This window comes from Chamaea fasciata, unplaced genomic scaffold (genome assembly GCF_029207755.1).
Source record: "Chamaea fasciata isolate MVZ Bird 193981 ecotype frontalis unplaced genomic scaffold, bChaFas1.0.hap1 SCAF_6, whole genome shotgun sequence".
NCBI lineage: Eukaryota > Metazoa > Chordata > Aves > Passeriformes > Sylviidae > Chamaea > Chamaea fasciata.
In genome coordinates, this window is record NW_027094091.1 from 65,991,495 (window position 1) to 66,016,786 (window position 25,292).

Here is a 25,292-nt window from a genome sequence, read left to right on the forward strand (position 1 = left end):
AGGGTGGTCTGTATGGAGCTGCTTGTCTGCTGGGTGACTGAGTGTCCTGGGACAGCCCTGGCACCCCCTGAGTGGCGGTGCTGGGGCTGCTGGTCTCAATACTTTGGGCCAGCACATGGTCGATCCGGCGGCGTTTTGCTGCCGGGCTCCTGAGTGACTGTGGCTCTGTGGCGCCCTCAGGATGGCCTCTTTTCAAGCTCTGCTTTTTGCAGGGGAAGCTGCTGCTGCTGCTGCTGTTTGGATCTGCACATTGGAGAGAGGAGAGAGCAATAGGTGTGAGCACCTGCGCAGGGCTCGGGTGATGTCCGTGCAGGATTGTCCCCAAGGCCTTGCCGGGCTGGCTTAAGGGCAGGGGAGGCATATGTGCCCACAGGCCAGCCTGGCCCCGCTGGCCCAAGAGAGCCAGAGGGAGTCTACCCTGGGTCGTTGTTGGAGCTCCTGCTTCCCCTTGCTGTAGCTCTTGACCGCTCCCCCACTGCCAGCCGTGGGGAGGGAGATTTTGCTCTCACCTTGCTTCTTCCCAGGAGGACACTTCTCAGCAGTGTTGTGCACCATTGTGGATAGGGAGCAGTGCCTGGAAGGTCTGTGCTGCAGGCCTTTCTCCTCCTGACAAAGCATCCCAGTCCTTGTTTGGACAGAGAGAGAGGCGTTTGTGGTGCCTCAGAGGCACCAGAACTCGCCAGTAGCCTTGGGCAAGCTCCTTCTCCTCGATCCTGTCCTCAGCTCTGCAAGTTGTGTTGCCACCTTTGTACCTTAGGGCTGGGTGATGATGTCACACTAGTCCCTGTCACCCACTGCCCTAATTCGGGGAGGCTATCCTTGTGGGTGCTGAGAGTGACTTTGTCAATGCCAGGCACGGCTGTAAGGAGAAAAACAGAAATGGGAACAGGTTCATCAACAGGTTGGCGGGCTTAAGGAGACTTAGGTCTTACTACAGGTCATCAGTGGTGATTAGGTCATACTAACCAGTACTAATTCATTCTTTTGACAGCTCTAAGAGTACAGTTGATTGATTCATTCATTCTTTAAAAGAAGAGTTGTTCTGTGATACATTGGGCATATTGCTTGGGTCAGCCTCCTTAAAGGAAAATCAGAGTATTACCTACGGTCTCAAATGAAGCTTCTGAACCAACTTTAAGTACTCATGTGTTTTTCCCGAAAGATAAGGTCTCTGAGGCCGTGGAAACTTCAGGATTGGGGTGGGCAAGCATGGCAGGAATTTGAGAAGATTGGTGCCCTGTAGGCACTGGGGGGCTCTGAAGTCTCCCTGGAGCCTTCTCTTCTCCAGGCTGAACAAGCTCAGCTCTCTCAGCCCATCTCCAGAGCAGAACTGCTCCAGCCCTTGGATCATGGCTGCAACCCTCCTCTGGACTCACTCCAGAAGGTCCATTTTTTTGTTTTGTTTTTTTTTTTTTTTTTTTTTTTTTTTTTTTTTTTTTGTTTTGTTTTTTTTTAAACGTGGAGACCCCAGATGTGGGTGCAGAATTACTTTTGGGTTCAGGCAAGCGTTTGTTCATCACAGTTACTCCCACAAGCCAGCCCAGGTGGGAGCAGAGCTCCTTCCACCCCACCCACCCTGTTTCCATCCCTTCTTCAGCACATCCCATGGTGCTTTTTTCTGCTGCTTCCCAGGAGCTGTTGGCTCTTGCCCTGCCCTGACTGCTGGACCCGTCTGTGGACACTGCACAGCGATCTGTTGCCAGCTCTCTGGATTCTGAAGGAAAACCCAAGCAAATCTCTGAATCAAAGTAAAGGTGTCTTGCAAACTTAACCTAATCCTTTGTAAAGCTGTATTAAGGCCAAATTAAATTCAAATCTGTGGGTTCATTTTCCTCTTAGGCTTTATTCCTCGTTTGTTTGAGAGAGCTGGTGAGTCTTTTAGGACTCATGGTACCTTGGTTCCCTTTCAGAATGGAACAAATCTGAGACTTTTCCAGCCAGTTTTTCTTTAAATACCACGAGTTTTCATTCCCCTTTCATTTAAAATACTTCCACAATTTAATATGAAATGCTGGGTAGCAAAACCGGTAGCACTTCCAGACAGAAAGAAGTATGTTGTGTGTAACTCCAAATGTGAATTCTCCTTGCAAAGTGATGGCTTTCCACTGAGGTGGATCAAACAGATGCTCAGTTGGATGCTGGTGCTGAAGCACTTTTCTCTTGTGGCTTGAGTGTCTGATGGCAACAGCCTGAGATTTTAATAGCAGAAAGAAGGGATTTCCTACTAACCTTCCCCGGAGAACTGTCACTTGTACAGTCTTTTCCAGCCTCGTCTAGTCTGACCTGCATCTTCTCCAAAACTTGGTCAGTTTTTAAACACTTTTTAAACTTTTTGTGTACCATTTGCAGAGAACAGGAGGGTGCTGGCTATTTTTTTCACAAAATACACGCTGCTCTGTGAGTGAGGTGGTCCTCCGTTCTCCCCAGAGCAACCTTTACCTGTCAGCTCTGCTGCTTCTCAAGGATGGGATGCTGGTGCTGGTGTGGATAAACAGATTTTCTCCCATTTTCAGCACAGGTGATGGAGGGAGAGGAGCTGTTGGCCAAGAGCCTCATGGTGCCAGCACCTCCTGACATGCAGGAGCTGAAAAACTAGAGGTTTTGCCCTTGTTGCATTCAGTGGATTTCTAATTTTACTTCAAGCTAATTGCTTCCTCGTCCTGGGAGGTGCCAGGGAGATGCCCAAGGGGACACAAGGACAAAGAGTTTAGCCGGGTCTATTGCCATAAGACAAGGGGTGTTGGTTTTAAACTGGAGGAGGGATGATTCAAATGAGCTTCAAGGAAGAAATTTTTTATCAATGAGGGTGATAAAAATGCTGTGGTCTCTGCCACAGGTTGCCCAGAGATGCTGTGGAAACATTCCAGGTTGGATGGGGCTTGGAACAAGCTGACTAGTTGAAGGTGTCCTTGCTTATTGCAGGGAGGGTGGAAGTAAATGAGATTTAAAGTGTCTCCCAAGCCAAACCATTGTACGATTTTACGATCATCTCATCCAACTTCACTGCTCCAACATGATTCCCATGAGCATGCAGGAGGCTGGGAAAAGGAATGTGGGCTCTCCCAGTTCAAACAAACAGAAAAGTTTATTTTGATGGCTGAGGGGGACGAGCACCAGAGGGTGATGCTCGTCTGATCCTGCTCTGGTTTTCAGGCCGACTGTACAGCTTTTTCTCCTGCCGCTGTTGCCGCCGGACGTGTCTCATACGGATTGGCCCAGGCTGGGAGCGTTTGTCCTTCATGGAGCCAGCGAAGAGCCAGGGTGGTCTGTATGGAGCTGCTTGTCTGCTGGGTGACTGAGTGTCCTGGGACAGCCCTGGCACCCCCTGAGTGGCGGTGCTGGGGCTGCTGGTCTCAATACTTTGGGCCAGCACATGGTCGATCCGGCGGCGTTTTGCTGCCGGGCTCCTGAGTGACTGTGGCTCTGTGGCGCCCTCAGGATGGCCTCTTTTCAAGCTCTGCTTTTTGCAGGGGAAGCTGCTGCTGCTGCTGCTGTTTGGATCTGCACATTGGAGAGAGGAGAGAGCAATAGGTGTGAGCACCTGCGCAGGGCTCGGGTGATGTCCGTGCAGGATTGTCCCCAAGGCCTTGCCGGGCTGGCTTAAGGGCAGGGGAGGCATATGTGCCCACAGGCCAGCCTGGCCCCGCTGGCCCAAGAGAGCCAGAGGGAGTCTACCCTGGGTCGTTGTTGGAGCTCCTGCTTCCCCTTGCTGTAGCTCTTGACCGCTCCCCCACTGCCAGCCGTGGGGAGGGAGATTTTGCTCTCACCTTGCTTCTTCCCAGGAGGACACTTCTCAGCAGTGTTGTGCACCATTGTGGATAGGGAGCAGTGCCTGGAAGGTCTGTGCTGCAGGCCTTTCTCCTCCTGACAAAGCATCCCAGTTTTTGTTTGGACAGAGAGAGAGGCGTTTGTGGTGCCTCAGAGGCACCAGAACTCGCCAGTAGCCTTGGGCAAGCTCCTTCTCCTCGATCCTGTCCTCAGCTCTGCAAGTTGTGTTGCCACCTTTGTACCTTAGGGCTGGGTGATGATGTCACACTAGTCCCTGTCACCCACTGCCCTAATTCGGGGAGGCTATCCTTGTGGGTGCTGACAGTGACTTTGTCAATGCCAGGCTCGGCTGTAAGGAGAAAAACAGAAATGGGAACAGGTTCATCAACAGGTTGGCGGGCTTAAGTAGACTTAGGTCTTACTACAGGTCATCAGTGGTGATTAGGTCATACTAACCAGTACTAATTCATTCTTTTGACAGCTCTAAGAGTACAGTTGATTGATTCATTCATTCTTTAAAAGAAGAGTTGTTCTGTGATACATTGGGCATATTGCTTGGGTCAGCCTCCTTAAAGGAAAATCAGAGTATTACCTACGGTCTCAAATGAAGCTTCTGAACCAACTTTAAGTACTCATGTGTTTTTCCCGAAAGATAAGGTCTCTGAGGCCGTGGAAACTTCAGGATTGGGGTGGGCAAGCATGGCAGGAATTTGAGAAGATTGGTGCCCTGTAGGCACTGGGGGGCTCTGAAGTCTCCCTGGAGCCTTCTCTTCTCCAGGCTGAACAAGCTCAGCTCTCTCAGCCCATCTCCAGAGCAGAACTGCTCCAGCCCTTGGATCATGGCTGCAACCCTCCTCTGGACTCACTCCAGAAGGTCCATGTTTTTTGTTTTGTTTTGGTTTTTTTTTTTTCTTTTTTTTTAAAAAAGTGGAGACCCCAGATGTGGGTGCAGAATTACTTTTGGGTTCAGGCAAGCGTTTGTTCATCACAGTTACTCCCACAAGCCAGCCCAGGTGGGAGCAGAGCTCCTTCCACCCCACCCACCCTGTTTCCATCCCTTCTTCAGCACATCCCATGGTGCTTTTTTCTGCTGCTTCCCAGGAGCTGTTGGCTCTTGCCCTGCCCTGACTGCTGGACCCGTCTGTGGACACTGCACAGCGATCTGTTGCCAGCTCTCTGGATTCTGAAGGAAAACCCAAGCAAATCTCTGAATCAAAGTAAAGGTGTCTTGCAAACTTAACCTAATCCTTTGTAAAGCTGTATTAAGGCCAAATTAAATTCAAATCTGTGGGTTCATTTTCCTCTTAGGCTTTATTCCTCGTTTGTTTGAGAGAGCTGGTGAGTCTTTTAGGACTCATGGTACCTTGGTTCCCTTTCAGAATGGAACAAATCTGAGACTTTTCCAGCCAGTTTTTCTTTAAATACCACGAGTTTTCATTCCCCTTTCATTTAAAATACTTCCACAATTTAATATGAAATGCTGGGTAGCAAAACCGGTAGCACTTCCAGACAGAAAGAAGTATGTTGTGTGTAACTCCAAATGTGAATTCTCCTTGCAAAGTGATGGCTTTCCACTGAGGTGGATCAAACAGATGCTCAGTTGGATGCTGGTGCTGAAGCACTTTTCTCTTGTGGCTTGAGTGTCTGATGGCAACAGCCTGAGATTTTAATAGCAGAAAGAAGGGATTTCCTACTAACCTTCCCCGGAGAACTGTCACTTGTACAGTCTTTTCCAGCCTCGTCTAGTCTGACCTGCATCTTCTCCAAAACTTGGTCAGTTTTTAAACACTTTTTAAAATTTTTGTGTACCATTTGCAGAGAACAGGAGGGTGCTGGCTATTTTTTTCACAAAATACACGCTGCTCTGTGAGTGAGGTGGTCCTCCGTTCTCCCCAGAGCAACCTTTACCTGTCAGCTCTGCTGCTTCTCAAGGATGGGATGCTGGTGCTGGTGTGGATAAACAGATTTTCTCCCATTTTCAGCACAGGTGATGGAGGGAGAGGAGCTGTTGGCCAAGAGCCTCATGGTGCCAGCACCTCCTGACATGCAGGAGCTGAAAAACTAGAGGTTTTGCCCTTGTTGCATTCAGTGGATTTCTAATTTTACTTCAAGCTAATTGCTTCCTCGTCCTGGGAGGTGCCAGGGAGATGCCCAAGGGGACACAAGGACAAAGATTTTAGCAGGGTCTATTGCCATAAGACAAGGGGTGTTGGTTTTAAACTGGAGGAGGGATGATTCAAATGAGCTTCAAGGAAGAAATTTTTTATCAATGAGGGTGATAAAAATGCTGTGGTCTCTGCCACAGGTTGCTCAGAGATGCTGTGGAAACATTCCAGGTTGGATGGGGCTTGGAACAAGCTGACTAGTTGAAGGTGTCCTTGCTTATTGCAGGGAGGGTGGAAGTAAATGAGATTTAAAGTGTCTCCCAAGCCAAACCATTGTACGATTTTACGATCATCTCATCCAACTTCACTGCTCCAACATGATTCCCATGAGCATGCAGGAGGCTGGGAAAAGGAATGTGGGCTCTCCCAGTTCAAACAAACAGAAAAGTTTATTTTGATGGCTGAGGGGGACGAGCACCAGAGGGTGATGCTCGTCTGATCCTGCTCTGGTTTTCAGGCCGACTGTACAGCTTTTTCTCCTGCCGCTGTTGCCGCCGGACGTGTCTCATCCGGATTGGCCCAGGCTGGGAGCGTTTGTCCTTCATGGAGCCAGCGAAGAGCCAGGGTGGTCTGTATGGAGCTGCTTGTCTGCTGGGTGACTGAGTGTCCTGGGGCAGCCCTGGCACCCCCTGAGTGGCGGTGCTGGGGCTGCTGGCCTCAATATTTTGGGCCAGCACATCGTCGATCCGGCGGTGTTTTGCTGCCGGGCTCCTGAGTGACTGTGGCTCTGTGGCGCCCTTACGATGGCCGTCTTTTCAAGCTCTGCTTTTTGCAGGGGAAGCTGCTGCTCCTGCTGCTGTTTGGATCTGCACATTGGAGAGAGGAGAGGGCAAGTGGTGTGAGCACCTGCGCAGGGCTCGGGTGATGTCCGTGCAGGATTGTCCCCAAGGCCTTGCCGGGCTGGCTTAAGGGCAGGGGAGGCATATGTGCCCACAGGCCAGCCTGGCCCCGCTGGCCCAAGAGAGCCAGAGGGAGTCTACCCTGGGTCGTTGTTGGAGCTCCTGCTTCCCCTTGCTGCAGCTCTTGACCGCTCCCCCACTGCCAGCCGTGGGGAGGGAGATTTTGCTCTCACCTTGCTTCTTCCCAGGAGGACACTTCTCAGCAGTGTTGTGCACCATTGTGGATAGGGAGCAGTGCCTGGAAGGTCTGTGCTGCAGGCCTTTCTCCTCCTGACAAAGCATCCCAGTCCTTGTTTGGACAGAGAGAGAGGCGTTTGTGGTGCCTCAGAGGCACCAGAACTCGCCAGTAGCCTTGGGCAAGCTCCTTCTCCTCGATCCTGTCCTCAGCTCTGCAAGTTGTGTTGCCACCTTTGTACCTTAGGGCTGGGTGATGATGTCACACTAGTCCCTGTCACCCACTGCCCTAATTCGGGGAGGCTATCCTTGTGGGTGCTGACAGTGACTTTGTCAATGCCAGGCACGGCTGTAAGGAGAAAAACAGAAATGGGAACAGGTTCATCAACAGGTTGGCGGGCTTAAGTAGATTTAGGTCTTACTACAGGTCATCAGTGGTGATTGTCCTGCCCATAGGGCCCAGGGGGACTTGTCAAGTCTGAAGTCTTTGCCTATTTTTAACCCTCTCATGTTAACAGAATTCGATATTGGTCCTGTGTTACATCATTTCCTGATGTCTGAATCTTAGCAAAATTGTCCAGTTAGACCAATTTTTGCTGATATGTAGTTCTTTTACTGTGGTAGGTTTATGAATGGACACAGATGTAGACTAAAAATCAGTAACTCCTAAGAAAGGGTAACTGTCATTATCCAAGTATTATGCTTTTTGAATAGCTTGAATCTACAAAAGAATCTACAAAAGTAATGAAACTAAAACAAGTCAAAGCAGGTTGTTACTTCTAGTCTAAATTCGGAGGCCTTTGAAGTAAGTTAAAAAGAAGCTTTGTGTTCAGTGCTCATTGCATCTGACTTAAGTCCACAAATTGGAAACCATGTTTTTGTCAAGCTTTTGATAGTTTTTTAACAATTTAATATGTGTCCGTCCACAAATTGGAAACAATGTTTTGGTCAAGCTTTTGATAGTTTTTTAACAATTTAATATGTATCAAAAACTCCTGAGGATCACTGCATTTGCTTATGGAGTATTCTGGGCTTTTGACTCATAGTTTGGTTTTTATTTTTTTGGTTGGTTGTTTTTTGTTTTGTTTTTGTTTTTTTTTTCCTTTTCCAGTCTAAAATGAAGATATGTTGTATTTAAGTTTGTAATTCTGTACAAAAATGAAGATTAAACGATCCCCTTTCAGTTACTTTTCAAAAAAACATATGCAGATAAAAGTGGGTAAAGTCTATTTAACCACATGACTGTATGCACATGAGCATCTGAAAACAAAAAGTACTTTTTAATGTATTAGCTCACATAATGAGATGTTAGAGCACTCTTGGAAAAGCAGCTATGGGAATAAAGGAATGGCACTCAGTGCAGCTAATGTAAGGAATGGTTGTAGTGCAAAGCTGCCAGACAATATAATAAAAAATAGCTGTGGTGATCTAAATTTAGTATTATCAGAGTCTGGGGACAATTATGGCTGAGAAGTCATTAGGGCAAGAACAAAGTTTAGTTCTGCAGAGAAGACAGCTGATGCCAAGCTAAAGACATGATTATTTGCAAACGATTCAGATCTGCACAGTATTTCAGAAAATTGCCCTCTAAAAACGGAAGGCGCATCATCACGTTAAACTTCACGTGGAAGTGGGAAGACAGGAAACAAAAGCCCCAGGATGTGGACTGGCCTTTCTCCTCATGCTGTCTAGGTCTGTATAAATATGTGTATACCAGTGAGTAACTGAGCTGTCTCTGTGTGCCGGGGATGATGGGGTAGGAGTTTGTGGAAGCTGGCTGGGACAAACATTAGGAGAGCTAAAGGGCAGGCACCCACAGCCAAAGAATGTGGTGATATGTATCTGCCATTTAAGGAATGAAACACTTGTGGTTTTGTCATGAGGAGTAAAGTTTCTTAGGGTAAAATCATCTTTTTATTGTAGATTGTTGAATTTAAAAAAGTGTATGTGGCTGGAATGCAGCTCTCAATGTCAAAATTTGGAGTTATTTTAGAGTATGGACTGTTTTTAGGTCCGTGGTTTTCATGTGCCTTCACCTGCTCTAAGGAGTTCATCCAAACACCAGGTTCAGATAGTATCCAGCTTGTTCCAGATGATGTCCTGTACTTTTGTGTCGTGGGCACATCGATCATAATAAAGTTCTCTGTTGCTTTATACCTTTTTATGCCGAGGTGGCTAGCCTTGGGGCTTAGCCAAGGACATGGTGTGCATTTTGGTGAAAGCATCTTAAAGCCAGACGAAATTGTCATTATTTCAGAGGTTTTACAGAAATGCTTTCAATGATGCATGTTATAGCATACAATCTGTGCATTGGAATTTTGATTAACTTAAATAAGATCAAATCAATATATCAGAAATCTTCCACATGATAATTACTTTAGGAATTTTTTAAGTAGTTGTGTACTGAATGTGAATTTGATATATTTTAAAATATTTGATGACTGTTGCAATTGTGCTTTGACTCAGATGAAACTTGGACAGATTTCAGTGTGTGTTTTTTTCTGATCTGGGCCTGAACTGTGGAGAAATGAAAGTCTGACTATGTTTATACTTTTTGTGGAGTGTATTGAGTGGTTAAAAACTTGCTTGAAGTTGTTGTTTTGGGGAATTGTTTTCTCTGTGTGTGAAAGTCACAGAAAAGTTACAGAAAACCAAGAAACTGTCTAACACATAAAAATTCAAAGCTAGCCCTATAAATGGCTGAGAAATCACACATTTGTCTCTTTGGAAAAGAGACCCTGACAACCTAAGCTATGCTTTTTTTTTTTTAAAAAAAAAAATCTTTCTTTTTATTTAATGTCTCTTTCCATGTTTGTAAATAATGCGTATTATTTAGTGTAATTTGTAGTCAAAACAATAGATACTGCCCCAATTATCCTGCAGGTTTCTCCAAATTTATATGATCTTCAGTTGTTTTCTTTCCTTTTAATATTCTCTATTTATAGTTCACATGAAAAACAGTCACTGGGGATTTTGGAACGTGGTTTTTATTTTCTGGGTATTGTCAGTGGTGGTGCATGGAAGCATAAAGGATCTTGAATTTTGTAAACTAAGGTAATTGTGCAGGAATCTTGATGAGGAGTTCTTGTTTTGACTAGTGAAGGATAGGTTATGAAATTCATCATTGTAGTTTCTAAAGCTTGCTCCAAAATGGGGCAATTTTTAATCTCAGAAACACTTTGAAGTGCATTCTGCATGTTTGTTTTTTTTTTTTAAGCTCACTTAAACAACAGTAAGTTACAGCTGGGATGAAGTTTCACTGCTTTTTTAATAGATCCTCGAAGCAAAACCTGAGTGTTGTAGTTGAGCTGAGCCCTGCTTTGCTTGGAATCATCGGAGTATCCTTTTTTCACTGCAAAAGAGAAACCATGACTTTCCAGTGGAAGGTCTGGGAAGTGACACAATTCCTGTAGTTGCTGACCCAGCCATTGCCATAGTTTTTCTTTTTCTGCTGGCTGGTGAGTCCCTTCTAGGTGGGTTTGCAGCTTGAGAAGGATGAAACTGCTTAGGCAACTGGGTCTGGAGGAACCAAAAGTGGTGTGGAAGAACTTTTAAAAACTTTTTAGTCAGAAAACGAGGTAGTTCACTTCTTTAGTAGAGGTCACCAAATGTTCTTTTATAGGTGATGTTGCATATTGCTTTTTGTTGCCTTCAAATCATTATATGTTAATATTTCTGCCCTGAGACATTTGCTTAAGATGAATTGTAGCAAAGATTCCTGCAACTTTTAAAGGAATTATTAATAAACTGCTCAACTACTAAATATTATAATACATTGGTGCTAGCTTTTACCTGTGTCTCTCATACCATATAATATCCAATTTATTTTCACCAAAGAGAGACATACTTCACATTTAAATTTCTCTGTGTTTTCAGGAGATTTGTAACAGATGAATATGCAGTACAGCACTAATGTACCTGTGCTGCTCAGTCATGTTTGAAAGGTAGTCTGTGAAAAGAGCTTTAGGCATTGATTGAAGAATATTGCAGATTCTCTTCACCTTTTTGAGAGGTTAGAAAAACTTGTTGAAAGAAGAGGAAGCTTTCTTCTGTTCTTTAGAAAGATACCCAAAATCTATCAGGGAAAAAAGCCTATGTAAAGGGAGTGAATATATAAGAGAGAAAATCTGATGTGATCTTTCAACGCTGCAAGGCACTTCATTAAGCTTCCCACCTGTGATGGAGGTGGCTCTTAAAAATCTGCTTCTTCTAGGAAAACGTTACAACCCTGGAAATCAACTCTGTTCTCCTTTAACTGTAGTACTGTACCAACCTGCAGTGTCCTAAATGGCTTGCAGCAGTCAGGGAAAATGGTCCTACAGCAAGTGGACTGTTGTGGAATTTTGGAGAACATGTTCAGATCTCCTGGCCTGTCCCTGGGTAAATCACTGTGTGCGTGAAGGGTCATCTGATAATCTGCAAGATCTCACACAAGGACGGGGGAGGTCACAGGAATGTGTTAAATAAAAATTAAAGCTGGCCAATGTTCAGAATTTAGTTCTGAATTTCTGTGTTTCTGCTTGAACTTGGACTAAACAATGTGTCATGGGTTTTGTAAAGAGCGTATTATTCTCTTCCATCTGGGTGGAGCAGAACTGCTTATCTTTGCCCAAATGGGTCAGTGTCACTTCTCAGATGGTGGAGTGCTACTTATCTCTCTTCATTGTTTCACTGCTTCCATGGGAATGTCTTCTGCTAATGGACCATTAAGAGCTCATCAGTGACATTGCACATTACAGTGCACTATTGTAAGCTGCTCCACACAAGGAGGAGGAGCCACAGTCCCACTAGGTATCCGGTTTTCCCACCGGATCCCTGGAGGAAGACCGGACCCGTCTCACCATTACTGGACCCTGTTTCTTCAATGGGACCATCTCTATTCCAACAGAACCACGTCTGCCACTCCAGGAGGGCTTACTTTGGACTGCTTCCAACACCCTGACCAACAGGGTGTCAGGTTGTATTTCTGACTCTGTCAGGGTTTTTCTAGGATTTCTTGTTTGTTTATTTGTTTGCTCATTCTTCTGTACTACAACATCTGTATTTTCATATCCCTAGTAAAGAACTGCTCTACCTATTCCCAAACTCTTTGCCTGACAGCCTTTTAATTGCAAATTTATGATAATTTGGAAAAGGGGGAGAGGGGCTTACATTTTAAGGGAGACTCCAACCCTCCCTGGCAGATACCTGTCTATCTAAACCAAGACGCAATGTTATTTTTTTGTCCCCATGATTTTCCACCAAGTGAAGGTGGAGAAATTACTAACTTTTACCGCGATTTGGAAGTGACTGCAGTAACAGAGATCATATTAACAGCTAGAGACACAGAAAGCTAGTGCATAAAATCAGCTTAATAGAAAGAAGGAATTTATGTACAACATTTAGCCTCTTCCCGGGGCTCTTTCTGAATGCTGTCTTTGAATGCCATTTTCTTTGTCATAATGCAGGGTTAAAGAAAAAGAATACATGTTTGAGCTTGGAAAAAGACAGAAGTTTTAATGTTTTGTTGTTGTTGTTGTTGTTTCTTTTAATGTTGGCTACAAAAGACACTTGAAACTAAAATTCTTGAGCTATTATCAGCTGAAGCAAAGTTCTGAATCAGTTAAATAACCTGAAAAATTTCCATTTTATTTGCCGAAGTTCAGCTGACGTCCAAGCTGTGTAGTGATCTCCTCAGATTCTTATGTAAGGTTAACGAAAATTCCATTGACAATGTTCTCCCTAGACAGCTTTTGGCAAGATCAAAAGAAGCTGACAGGCAGCAGATTCAAAACAAACTGAATCAGGTATTTCTCCACACAGTGAGAAATTTAAACTCTGCAGCTTGCAGTTAGAAGAAGGTGTGGATTCCAGGAGTTTACGTGGCTTCAATAATACCACTGTGAAAGAAAATTTCACTCAGTGCTGTTAAAATCTGACTTCAGAATTGATTCTAGCTGGTTTATGTGTGGTCTAGAAGAAGATGTAAGAATTTCTTGCTTGATCACTCAGTGGCAGATTCTTTGTTGTAAGAGTCTTTCCTACTTTTAGGCTGTGCTTTGAGAGGTATAAATTAGAAATCTGCGTTATTTACTGTTCTGCATTGTCAGCAGACTTTGCAGGAATTGATGCCAAGACAGCATGCTCTCTTTAGCTCCGTGGAGCAATTGTTCTTTTCTTTTTAAGGCTGGTGACAGTCGTTTGGCCTCTCCACGGTGAGTCTCTGGAAGATTACTACCAAGTTTTGGAGGTGTTGGTAAGCCAGAAGCTTCCAGCAGCTCCTCTGCTCTGACATGAGATTTGTTGCAGATAGTCTGCACAGAGTAGTTAAGGGCATGTTTCCTTAATTCTTCATAGGTCCAGTGTTCAGTAAGTGATATCTATGTAAACATTAAGAACTAAAAAAAAAAAAAGAAAAAACCCAACCAAATTGCTGTGGAACAAATATTTATGCTATCAGATGAACTCCTTGACTTTCCAGACTGAAGGAATTTACAAGCGCTGAGTATTAAAAAACAAGATTAGAAGAACACTGGGGTTGGTGTGTTTCCTATAAAACGATTACATTCCTAAAATAGGTATATCCCCTCTCTTGTTCACACTTTCCTTGTTGCTGTTGAAGGACACAGAGGTTAGCTTTAGCACCTGACACTGCCTTTCATGCATTGCTTGCAGCCCCAGCTAGCTGAAAATACCAGCCCGTTGTCCAAGAGTTTTGCTTTCTCCTCATTTCCTTCTTCAAACTTAATTAGATCCAAAGAGTCTGAAACTTTGGAACTAAAACAGCCACTTGTTTTGAGAAGGATTAGAAGATTTTCCCCCTCTCTGCCTTGTCCTGTGTCCAGGTTTGCCCTGGGCCAGGGCTGGCTGCCTGGTGCAGGCAGTGAAACCGTCTGTGGCCATCCTCAGGCAGCCCTTTGGCTGGCACTGTGCTGCTGTCCTGCTGGCCCTGGCACAGGAGAGCTGCTTCTTGTGCCACCTGCACACATGCTGCAGGTATTGGCTCTGCTGGGGCTCGGCCTTGGAGGGCTGCCTTGCAACAAGACTTTAGTTTTCCTTTCCCAACCAAGCCCATTTGCTTCCAGCTGTGAGGTTTGGGGCTCAGTTCTTGTGGAGTTCAAGGGAGGTGGAGCGGAAAGGTGCTTTTACAGCACTTTTGTGCCTCTCCATATTTTGGGTTGGCAGGGGTCTTGCCTAGATCTTGATTTAGACTAGATTTCTAGGTTTTCTCTAACTGATATTAAACAGTATATTTTTCCAAGGGGTTATCAGAGACGCAAGAGACCACTGCACTCCTGTGATAAACTTGCAGCTTCCTGGGATGCCACTGTATCCCGAAACTGAGCATGCATTGAGGATGGGAAGCAGAAGGGGCACACATAGCACCTGTCTTTGCTGCTTACATCAATTTTCATGGCTGCTGTTATCCCTTGATGACGCCTTTATTCTGACTTTAGACTATCATGTGTTGAGAATGAAACTCTCACAATTGACTTCTGCCTTCTTCCCTGCTACTCTTTTGTTCTTTTCCCATGTCATGGGACAGAGATGAACTAGCAGTGTCGTGGTCAGATGTGCTGCGTGGCTGCTCTGTGCTCACAGGAGCTCTCCTGGATGTAGAGCTTAGCATCTCCCTCTTTAAAGGGCTGCCCAGCTTCCTCCTGTCCCGTCTCGTGGGCCCATCTTGCGGTCTCATACTTTGGGATGGAAAAAATAATCGTGATATGCTGAAAAGGAAAGCAGGTATCCGGAACTGTGATGCACATTTATTTTGAGAGAGATATTTTTGGAGACTTTGGGACAAATGCGAGACATTTTGTTTTCACGTGGAGGAAAGTCAATACTCGTGGCTGCTTGCATTATCGTGCAATAGAATATCCTGAGCTGGAAGGGGACTCATGAGAATAATTGAGTCCAACTCTAGGAGGAAGTTGATCAAATGAAAGGAGCGGTTGCTTTGTGCTGCTCATTAGAGAGTACAGATTGATACCTGCCTGGTTTCCTTGGCAAGGCCATAGCAACGTCTTCTGTGACACCTCCTTATGTGCACTACCAAAGTAGCTAAATCTGTACATGGAGGCACACAGACATCTTTTGAAAAATCTCCTGGTTTTCCATGACCATATGGAAACTGTCAGCCAGAGCAAAATCCTGGAGTTCATGATTTCTTATGATGTTGAAACTTCTTCTCTTTATTCCACGCATTTTACTCTGTACCAAGTAGACCTGAGGACAGGAAGGCCCACAACCAGCTTAGAGTCATTTTAGCACCATTTGTATAATTGTGAGAGATCGGCCAGTTTTTCAGTTGTCATTGTTAACGCAAAGGTTTTCCTTTCTAAATAAAGGACCTTTTTTTAACATCCACCCTAAACCTGCCCTGACACAACTTAAGCCATTCCCTCAGTATGGTTTTGTTTCTGTGTTTAGGCTTGTTATGTTCTTGAGAGAGCCAGATTAATGATTAGATTCTCATTTATACTCTTAATATGAAATAAGGGTTATGCAAAAATTGCTATGTATGTTTTTTGTTTATTTTCCCCGGAAAGATAAGTGTCAGGCGTCCACCAAGTGTGAATGTATTTAGAAATTGCACGTTGCAGAAGTAACTTCCATGGTCTTTTACACTATAAATATTGCTTTTGGCCAGTGAAGATGTTTCCAAAGTAACCTCAGAGCATAAGTGCAGCGCTGCTGTCACGAGAAGCCACGCTGATCCTGAGAAAAAAACCTGCTCCTAAATACCAGCTTTGGGAATCAGAAACCTCTGGACAAATCATTCCTCTTGCCTCTTGAGTGACTTTTGCTGCCTGCTACCAGCAGAAAGCTTTTAAACTTCCCCTGATTGAACCTCTGAGGCAGTATTGAGAGACATATGCATCAGATTTGGGTTTCGAAACTACTGATATTCACATTTAACCCAAGCAGGCTTAATTCAGTCTTGAAAAATGAACACGGGGCAAGATTATTTTCTTGTGAGGTAATGTCTTTTCCAAGGTTACAGTTTGTGAGCGGACCATTGAGCGCTAAATGTGTCCTGCCTGTCGCAAGGGTGGAATGAACGCCTGTGTGCCGGGGAGCCACGGTCTGTGCCAGGTGTGGGGTGGTGTCCCAAACTTTCCTGATCCCCACCCCTCTCCCTGCCCAGATGTGGGATAGGGCTGACTGGAAGAGAAGAGGTGGTGAGCAGAGTGGATCCTGCTCTCTGGTGGCTGCAGCCAAAGTAAACAAACGAGAGTAGTTGCCACCGCAGGCGTTTTACAGTAGACCTTGCCTTTTTATCAATGTCGTTATTAAACTGCTATAAATGTTGTAGGCTGCTGTTGGAGATGAAATTCCCCCTTCCCCCAGTTTCTCGGTTACTGTCTGTCACTAAGTGCTATTATCATCTAGCAAAATCAGACGGTGCAGGCAGCAGTCTGAATGTTAATGTTAACCTCTAATAGGTTTTAAATAGCTATAAAAAAAATTAGGCTGCAGCAGGACAGGAAGGCTAGTTTACCTTAACATAAAATAAAGGAGGACATGTTGACCTGATTTACTTAGACGTAGCTGTTATGTGCTCTTTAGGGAGGAAACTGGTGTACCAAAGCTTATACAGACAGGAAAAATGTTCTTTACCTCATGCTGTACAAATGACATAAAGGCTCTTGCTTTGATTAACGAGTAAAGCCATAGGTGCTGCATGTATACACTAATGCAGATGTCATTCTGGCTACTTTTTACATTAACTCTTCCCAGAATACCCATAGAGATGTGAAAGAGACTGTTTTGAACTGTGCTACATCTCATTTGGCTTTGAGGATGCCACTTTTTTGCGACAAGTCCAATACGAGTTATATCCACAATGGAAATGTAAGGGTAATAAAAATGGATCATCTGTCATTCGGGATTTCCCAGCTGTCTGGACTAGCCTAAAGTTCTTACAGAGGTGTGTGGAAAAAGTCGCGCATGAGCCCAGCTGCCTTTCTCCAGCTCTCTCCATGTTTGCTTCCAAGCTCCTCTCAGCCAGCAGCTCCCAACATGCTCTTCATGCCAGCATTTGAAATGCACCCCCACCAGAAAGAGGGCTGGTCTCTTCACGTGCAGGGAGAGAGAACCAAACTCTGTGTGCAAGTCAGGAGCAGCTCACTGGTAGACGATGAGAACCCACTGCTGAAGGAAAAATTGGTCTAGTTTTCTATAGGTGCTCTGAAGTTTTGGAAGAGGTCATGGTTAGGGACATGTCTGCTCAGAATCATCATAAAGCAAAGCTGCAGTTTGTAAAAGGCAATTTGTTGGAGGCTGGGGGCCTCACTTCTCTCCTTGGGGAGGTCTGAATTCGGACTGTCATAGGACCAGCAGGATTCAGGGCGTGCCTTTGATCTCTTAAAGCTGGGGGCACTCAAGGCTGGGTGTGGGTGCTTGCTCTTGTGGTCTACATAAAAAAAAAAAAAAAAAAAAAAAACCCAAAAAAACAAAAAAAAAAAAAAAAAAAAAAAAAAGCAAAAAACCACCACACCACCAACACATGATTTTAAGGCAGAATTTTAATTGCTCTTTTTCTACTTCTGGGAAATCAAAAAGCTCCAGACCTAGAAGTTCAGGCACAGTTGTTGTTAAAAATGGCAGGAGACACAGTTCCCTCCTCTAAATGCCTTTATTAATAACCAGGGGTCTCGAGGGCTGGCCTACGTCGCCGCTGCTCCCTTTTGTCCACACCGCTGAGGAGAAGGTACAATCCACTTTGCTGCCTGCGCTGCCGAGTGGGAGTTCTCGCCTCGCAGGAGTTCTGAAGCACTCCCTTTGGATCACGGAGTCCAGGGGTCTCTCGCTCCTTAAGTACTTTTGAAGTTATGGTGAGGTACAAGCGCTTGTCTATGAATACCCTCGGCATAAATACCATTTGGTGTGGTCAGTCCAGTGCTGTCCTTGGCAGATTTAAATTCTGAGTTGGCTCGTTTCGGCCAGGGGCTCTTGGTGTTGATATGGTCCCATCACGCAGCTGTACCCTTTTACTTTCCATAAGGGTGGCAGCAGCAGCCTGACTGACAGGCCGGTTGTCAGCAGGAAGTAGGAAGAGGATCCGACAGGAAGTAGGAAGTGGAGCAAGCAAGGAAGAAGCCAGTGGGACAGGCTGGGTGCAGGGAGTAGAGCAGCAGCAGCAGCAGAAATGGAGAGCAGTGATGCCAGGGAGCAGCGCCGGCTCGACCCGACGCAAAGGCGACGGAATCAGGTGAGTGGGGTCTTGGGGTAAGGGATACAGAGGGGACAAAAACTGCCTTTTGGTAATTAACAAACAGCATTATAACCCTTGAACTGATTTTAACTAAATATTACAACTCTCTAACCAACAACTTATATCACCATAACAATTCTCATTCATCACAGTTGTAATATATTTTATTAAAATCATTAAGCAGTTGAGCATTAGGTCATACTAACCAGTCCTAATTCATTCTTTTGACAGTTCTAAGAGTACAGTTGATTGATTCATTCATTCTTTAAAAGAAGAGTTGTTCTGTGACACATTGGGCATATTGCTTGGGTCAGCCTCCTTAAAGGAAAATCAGAGTATTGCCTACGGTATCAAATGAAGCTTCTGAACCAACTTTAAGTACTCATGTGTTTTTCCCGAAAGATAAAGTCTCTGAGGCCGTGGAAACTTCAGGATTGGGGTGGGCAAGCATGGCAGGAATTTGAGAAGATTGGTGCCCTGTAGGCACTGGGGGGCTCTGAAGTCTCCCTGGAGCCTTCTCTTCTCCAGGCTGAACAAGCTCAGCTCTCTCAGCCCATCTCCAGAGCAGAACTGCTCCAGCCCTTGGATCATGGCTGCAACCCTCCTCTGGAGTCACTCCAGAAGGTCCATGTTTTTTGTTTTGTTTTGTTGTTTTGTTTTTCTTTTTTTTTTTCTCCTGGAGACCCCAGATGTGGGTGCAGAATTACTTTTGGGTTCAGGCAAGCGTTTGTTCATCACAGTTACTCCCACAAGCCAGCCCAGGTGGGAGCAGAGCTCCTTCCACCCCACCCACCCTGTTTCCATCCCTTCTTCAGCACATCCCATGGTGCTTTATTCTGCTGCTTCCCAGGAGCTGTTTGCTCTTGCCCTGCCCTGACTGCTGGACCCGTCTGTGGACACTGCACAGCGATCTGTTGCCAGCTCTCTGGATTCTGAAGGAAAACCCAAGCAAATCTCTGAATCAAAGTAAAGGTGTCTTGCAAACTTAACCTAATCCTTTGTAAAGCTGTATTAAGGCCAAATTAAATTCAAATCTGTGGGTTCATTTTCCTCTTAGGCTTTATTCCTCGTTTGTTTGAGAGAGCTGGTGAGTCTTTTAGGACTCATGGTACCTTGGTTCCCTTTCAGAATGGAACAAATCTGAGACTTTTCCAGCCAGTTTTTCTTTAAATACCACGAGTTTTCATTCCCCTTTCATTTAAAATACTTCCACAATTTAATATGAAATGCTGGGTAGCAAAACCGGTAGCACTTCCAGACAGAAAGAAGTATGTTGTGTGTAACTCCAAATGTGAATTCTCCTTGCAAAGTGATGGCTTTCCACTGAGGTGGATCAAACAGATGCTCAGTTGGATGCTGGTGCTGAAGCACTTTTCTCTTGTGGCTTGAGTGTCTGATGGCAACAGCCTGAGATTTTAATAGCAGAAAGAAGGGATTTCCTACTAACCTTCCCCAGAGAACTGTCACTTGTACAGTCTTTTCCAGCCTCGTGTAGTCTGACCTGCATCTTCTCCAAAACTTGGTCAGTTTTTAAACACTTTTTAAACTTTTTGTGTACCATTTGCAGAGAACAGGAGGGTGCTGGCTATTTTTTTCACAAAATACATGCTGCTCTGTGAGTGAGGTGGTCCTCCGTTCTCCCCAGAGCAACCTTTACCTGTCAGGTCTGCTGCTTCTCAAGGATGGGATGCTGGTGCTGGTGTGGATAAACAGATTTTCTCCCATTTTCAGCACAGGTGATGGAGGGAGAGGAGCTGTTGGCCAAGAGCCTCATGGTGCCAGCACCTCCTGACATGCAGGAGCTGAAAAACTAGAGGTTTTGCCCTTGTTGCATTCAGTGGATTTCTAATTTTACTTCAAGCTAATTGCTTCCTCGTCCTGGGAGGTGCCAGGGAGATGCCCAAGGGGACACAAGGACAAAGATTTTAGCAGGGTCTATTGCCATAAGACAAGGGGTGTTGGTTTTAAACTGGAGGAGGGATGATTCAAATGAGCTTCAAGGAAGAAATTTTTAATCAATGAGGGTGATAAAAATGCTGTGGTCTCTGCCACAGGTTGCCCAGAGATGCTGTGGAAACATTCCAGGTTGGATGGGGCTTGGAACAAGCTGACTAGTTGAAGGTGTCCTTGCTTATTGCAGGGAGGGTGGAACTAAATGGGATTTAAAGTGTCTCCCAAGCCAAACCATTGTACGATTTTACGATCATCTCATCCAACTTCACTGCTCCAACATGATTCCCATGAGCATGCAGGAGGCTGGGAAAAGGAATGTGGGCTCTCCCAGTTCAAACAAACAGAAAAGTTTATTTTGATGGCTGAGGGGGACGAGCACCAGAGGGTGATGCTCGTCTGATCCTGCTCTGGTTTTCAGGCCGACTGTACAGCTTTTTCTCCTGCCGCTGTTGCCGCCGGACGTGTCTCATACGGATTGGCCCAGGCTGGGAGCGTTTGTCCTTCATGGAGCCAGCGAAGAGCCAGGGTGGTCTGTATGGAGCTGCTTGTCTGCTGGGTGACTGAGTGTCCTGGGACAGCCCTGGCACCCCCTGAGTGGCGGTGCTGGGGCTGCTGGTCTCAATACTTTGGGCCAGCACATGGTCGATCCGGCGGCGTTTTGCTGCCGGGCTCCTGAGTGACTGTGGCTCTGTGGCGCCCTCAGGATGGCCTCTTTTCAAGCTCTGCTTTTTGCAGGGGAAGTTGCTGCTGCTGCTGCTGTTTGGATCTGCACATTGGAGAGAGGAGAGAGCAAGTGGTGTGAGCACCTGCGCAGGGCTCGGGTGATGTCCGTGCCGGATTGTCCCCAAGGCCTTGCCGGGCTGGCTTAAGGGCAGGGGAGGCATATGTGCCCACAGGCCTGCCTGGCCCCGCTGGCCCAAGAGAGCCAGAGGGAGTCTACCCTGGGTCGTTGTTGGAGCTCCTGCTTCCCCTTGCTGCAGCTCTTGACCGCTCCCCCACTGCCAGCCGTGGGGAGGGAGATTTTGCTCTCACCTTGCTTCTTCCCAGGAGGACACTTCTCAGCAGTGTTGTGCACCATTGTGGATAGGGAGCAGTGCCTGGAAGGTCTGTGCTGCAGGCCTTTCTCCTCCTGACAAAGCATCCCAGTCCTTGTTTGGACAGAGAGAGAGGCGTTTGTGGTGCCTCAGAGGCACCAGAACTCGCCAGTAGCCTTGGGCAAGCTCCTTCTCCTCGATCCTGTCCTCAGCTCTGCAAGTTGTGTTGCCACCTTTGTACCTTAGGGCTGGGTGATGATGTCACAGTAGTCCCTGTCACCCACTGCCCTAATTCGGGGAGGCTATCCTTGTGGGTGCTGACAGTGACTTTGTCAATGCCAGGCACGGCTGTAAGGAGAAAAACAGAAATGGGAACAGGTTCATCAACAGGTTGGCGGGCTTAAGGAGACTTAGGTCTTACTACAGGTCATCAGTGGTGATTAGGTCATACTAACCAGTCCTAATTCATTCTTTTGACAGCTCTAAGAGTACAGTTAATTGATTGATTCATTCTTTAAAAGAAGAGGTGTTCTGTGATACATTGGGCATATTGCTTGGGTCAGCCTCCTTAAAGGAAAATCAGAGTATTACCTACGGTCTCAAATGAAGCTTCTGAACCAACTTTAAGTACTCATGTGTTTTTCCCGAAAGATAAGGTCTCTGAGGCCGTGGAAACTTCAGGATTGGGGTGGGCAAGCATGGCAGGAATTTGAGAAGATTGGTGCCCTGTAGGCACTGGGGGGCTCTGAAGTCTCCCTGGAGCCTTCTCTTCTCCAGGCTGAACAAGCTCAGCTCTCTCAGCCCATCTCCAGAGCAGAACTGCTCCAGCCCTTGGATCATGGCTGCAACCCTCCTCTGGAGTCACTCCAGAAGGTCCATGTTTTTTGTTTTGTTTTGGTTTTTTTTTTTTTTTTTCTTTTTTTTTTTGTCCTGGAGACCCCAGATGTGGGTGCAGAATTACTTTTGGGTTCAGGCAAGCGTTTGTTCATCACAGTTACTCCCACAAGCCAGCCCAGGTGGGAGCAGAGCTCCTTCCACCCCACCCACCCTGTTTCCATCCCTTCTTCAGCACATCCCATGGTGCTTTTTTCTGCTGCTTCCCAGGAGCTGTTGGCTCTTGCCCTGCCCTGACTGCTGGACCCGTCTGTGGACACTGCACAGCGATCTGTTGCCAGCTCTCTGGATTCTGAAGGAAAACCCAAGCAAATCTCTGAATCAAAGTAAAGGTGTCTTGCAAACTTAACCTAATCCTTTGTAAAGCTGTATTAAGGCCAAATTAAATTCAAATCTGTGGGTTCATTTTCCTCTTAGGCTTTATTCCTCGTTTGTTTGAGAGAGCTGGTGAGTCTTTTAGGACTCATGGTACCTTGGTTCCCTTTCAGAATGGAACAAATCTGAGACTTTTCCAGCCAGTTTTTCTTTAAATACCACGAGTTTTCATTCCCCTTTCATTTAAAATACTTCCACAATTTAATATGAAATGCTGGGTAGCAAAACCGGTAGCACTTCCAGACAGAAAGAAGTATGTTGTGTGTAACTCCAAATGTGAATTCTCCTTGCAAAGTGATGGCTTTCCACTGAGGTGGATCAAACAGATGCTCAGTTGGATGCTGGTGCTGAAGCACTTTTCTCTTGTGGCTTGAGTGTCTGATGGCAACAGCCTGAGATTTTAATAGCAGAAAGAAAGGATTTCCTACTAACCTTCCCCGGAGAACTGTCACTTGTACAGTCTTTTCCAGCCTCGTCTAGTCTGACCTGCATCTTCTCCAAAACTTGGTCAGTTTTTAAACACTTTTTAAACTTTTTGTGTACCATTTGCAGAGAACAGGAGGGTGCTGGCTATTTTTTTCACAAAATACACGCTGCTCTGTGAGTGAGGTGGTCCTCCGTTCTCCCCAGAGCAACCTTTACCTGTCAGCTCTGCTGCTTCTCAAGGATGGGATGCTGGTGCTGGTGTGGATAAACAGATTTTCTCCCATTTTCAGCACAGGTGATGGAGGGAGAGGAGCTGTTGGCCAAGAGCCTCATGGTGCCAGCACCTCCTGACATGCAGGAGCTGAAAAACTAGAGGTTTTGCCCTTGTTGCATTCAGTGGATTTCTAATTTTACTTCAAGCTAATTGCTTCCTCGTCCTGGGAGGTGCCAGGGAGATGCCCAAGGGGACACAAGGACAAAGATTTTAGCAGGGTCTATTGCCATAAGACAAGGGGTGTTGGTTTTAAACTGGAGGAGGGATGATTCAAATGAGCTTCAAGGAAGAAATTTTTAATCAATGAGGGTGATAAAAATGCTGTGGTCTCTGCCACAGGTTGCCCAGAGATGCTGTGGAAACATTCCAGGTTGGATGGGGCTTGGAACAAGCTGACTAGTTGAAGGTGTCCTTGCTTATTGCAGGGAGGGTGGAACTAAATGGGATTTAAAGTGTCTCCCAAGCCAAACCATTGTACGATTTTACGATCATCTCATCCAACTTCACTGCTCCAACATGATTCCCATGAGCATGCAGGAGGCTGGGAAAAGGAATGTGGGCTCTCCCAGTTCAAACAAACAGAAAAGTTTATTTTGATGGCTGAGGGGGACGAGCACCAGAGGGTGATGCTCGTCTGATCCTGCTCTGGTTTTCAGGCCGACTGTACAGCTTTTTCTCCTGCCGCTGTTGCCGCCGGACGTGTCTCATACGGATTGGCCCAGGCTGGGAGCGTTTGTCCTTCATGGAGCCAGCGAAGAGCCAGGGTGGTCTGTATGGAGCTGCTTGTCTGCTGGGTGACTGAGTGTCCTGGGACAGCCCTGGCACCCCCTGAGTGGCGGTGCTGGGGCTGCTGGTCTCAATACTTTGGGCCAGCACATGGTCGATCCGGCGGCGTTTTGCTGCCGGGCTCCTGAGTGACTGTGGCTCTGTGGCGCCCTCAGGATGGCCTCTTTTCAAGCTCTGCTTTTTGCAGGGGAAGCTGCTGCTGCTGCTGCTGTTTGGATCTGCACATTGGAGAGAGGAGAGGGCAAGTGGTGTGAGCACCTGCGCAGGGCTCGGGTGATGTCCGTGCAGGATTGTCCCCAAGGCCTTGCCGGGCTGGCTTAAGGGCAGGGGAGGCATATGTGCCCACAGGCCAGCCCGGCCCCGCTGGCCCAAGAGAGCCAGAGGGACTCTACCCTGGGTCGTTGTTGGAGCTCCTGCTTCCCCTTGCTGTAGCTCTTGACCGCTCCCCCACTGCCAGCCGTGGGGAGGGAGATTTTGCTCTCACCTTGCTTCTTCCCAGGAGGACACTTCTCAGCAGTGTTGTGCACCATTGTGGATAGGGAGCAGTGCCTGGAAGGTCTGTGCTGCAGGCCTTTCTCCTCCTGACAAAGCATCCCAGTCCTTGTTTGGACAGAGAGAGAGGCGTTTGTGGTGCCTCAGAGGCACCAGAACTCGCCAGTAGCCTTGGGCAAGCTCCTTCTCCTCGATCCTGTCCTCAGCTCTGCAAGTTGTGTTGCCACCTTTGTACCTTAGGGCTGGGTGATGATGTCACAGTAGTCCCTGTCACCCACTGCCCTAATTCGGGGAGGCTATCCTTGTGGGTGCTGACAGTGACTTTGTCAATGCCAGGCACGGCTGTAAGGAGAAAAACAGAAATGGGAACAGGTTCATCAACAGGTTGGCGGGCTTAAGGAGACTTAGGTCTTACTACAGGTCATCAGTGGTGATTAGGTCATACTAACCAGTCCTAATTCATTCTTTTGATAGCTCTAAGAGTACAGTTGATTGATTGATTCATTCTTTAAAAGAAGAGGTGTTCTGTGATACATTGGGCATATTGCTTGGGTCAGCCTCCTTAAAGGAAAATCAGAGTATTACCTACGGTCTCAAATGAAGCTTCTGAACCAACTTTAAGTACTCATGTGTTTTTCCCGAAAGATAAGGTCTCTGAGGCTGTGGAAACTTCAGGATTGGGGTGGGCAAGCATGGCAGGAATTTGAGAAGATTGGTGTCCTGTAGGCACTGGGGGGCTCTGAAGTCTCCCTGGAGCCTTCTCTTCTCCAGGCTGAACAAGCTCAGCTCTCTCAGCCCATCTCCAGAGCAGAACTGCTCCAGCCCTTGGATCATGGCTGCAACCCTCCTCTGGAC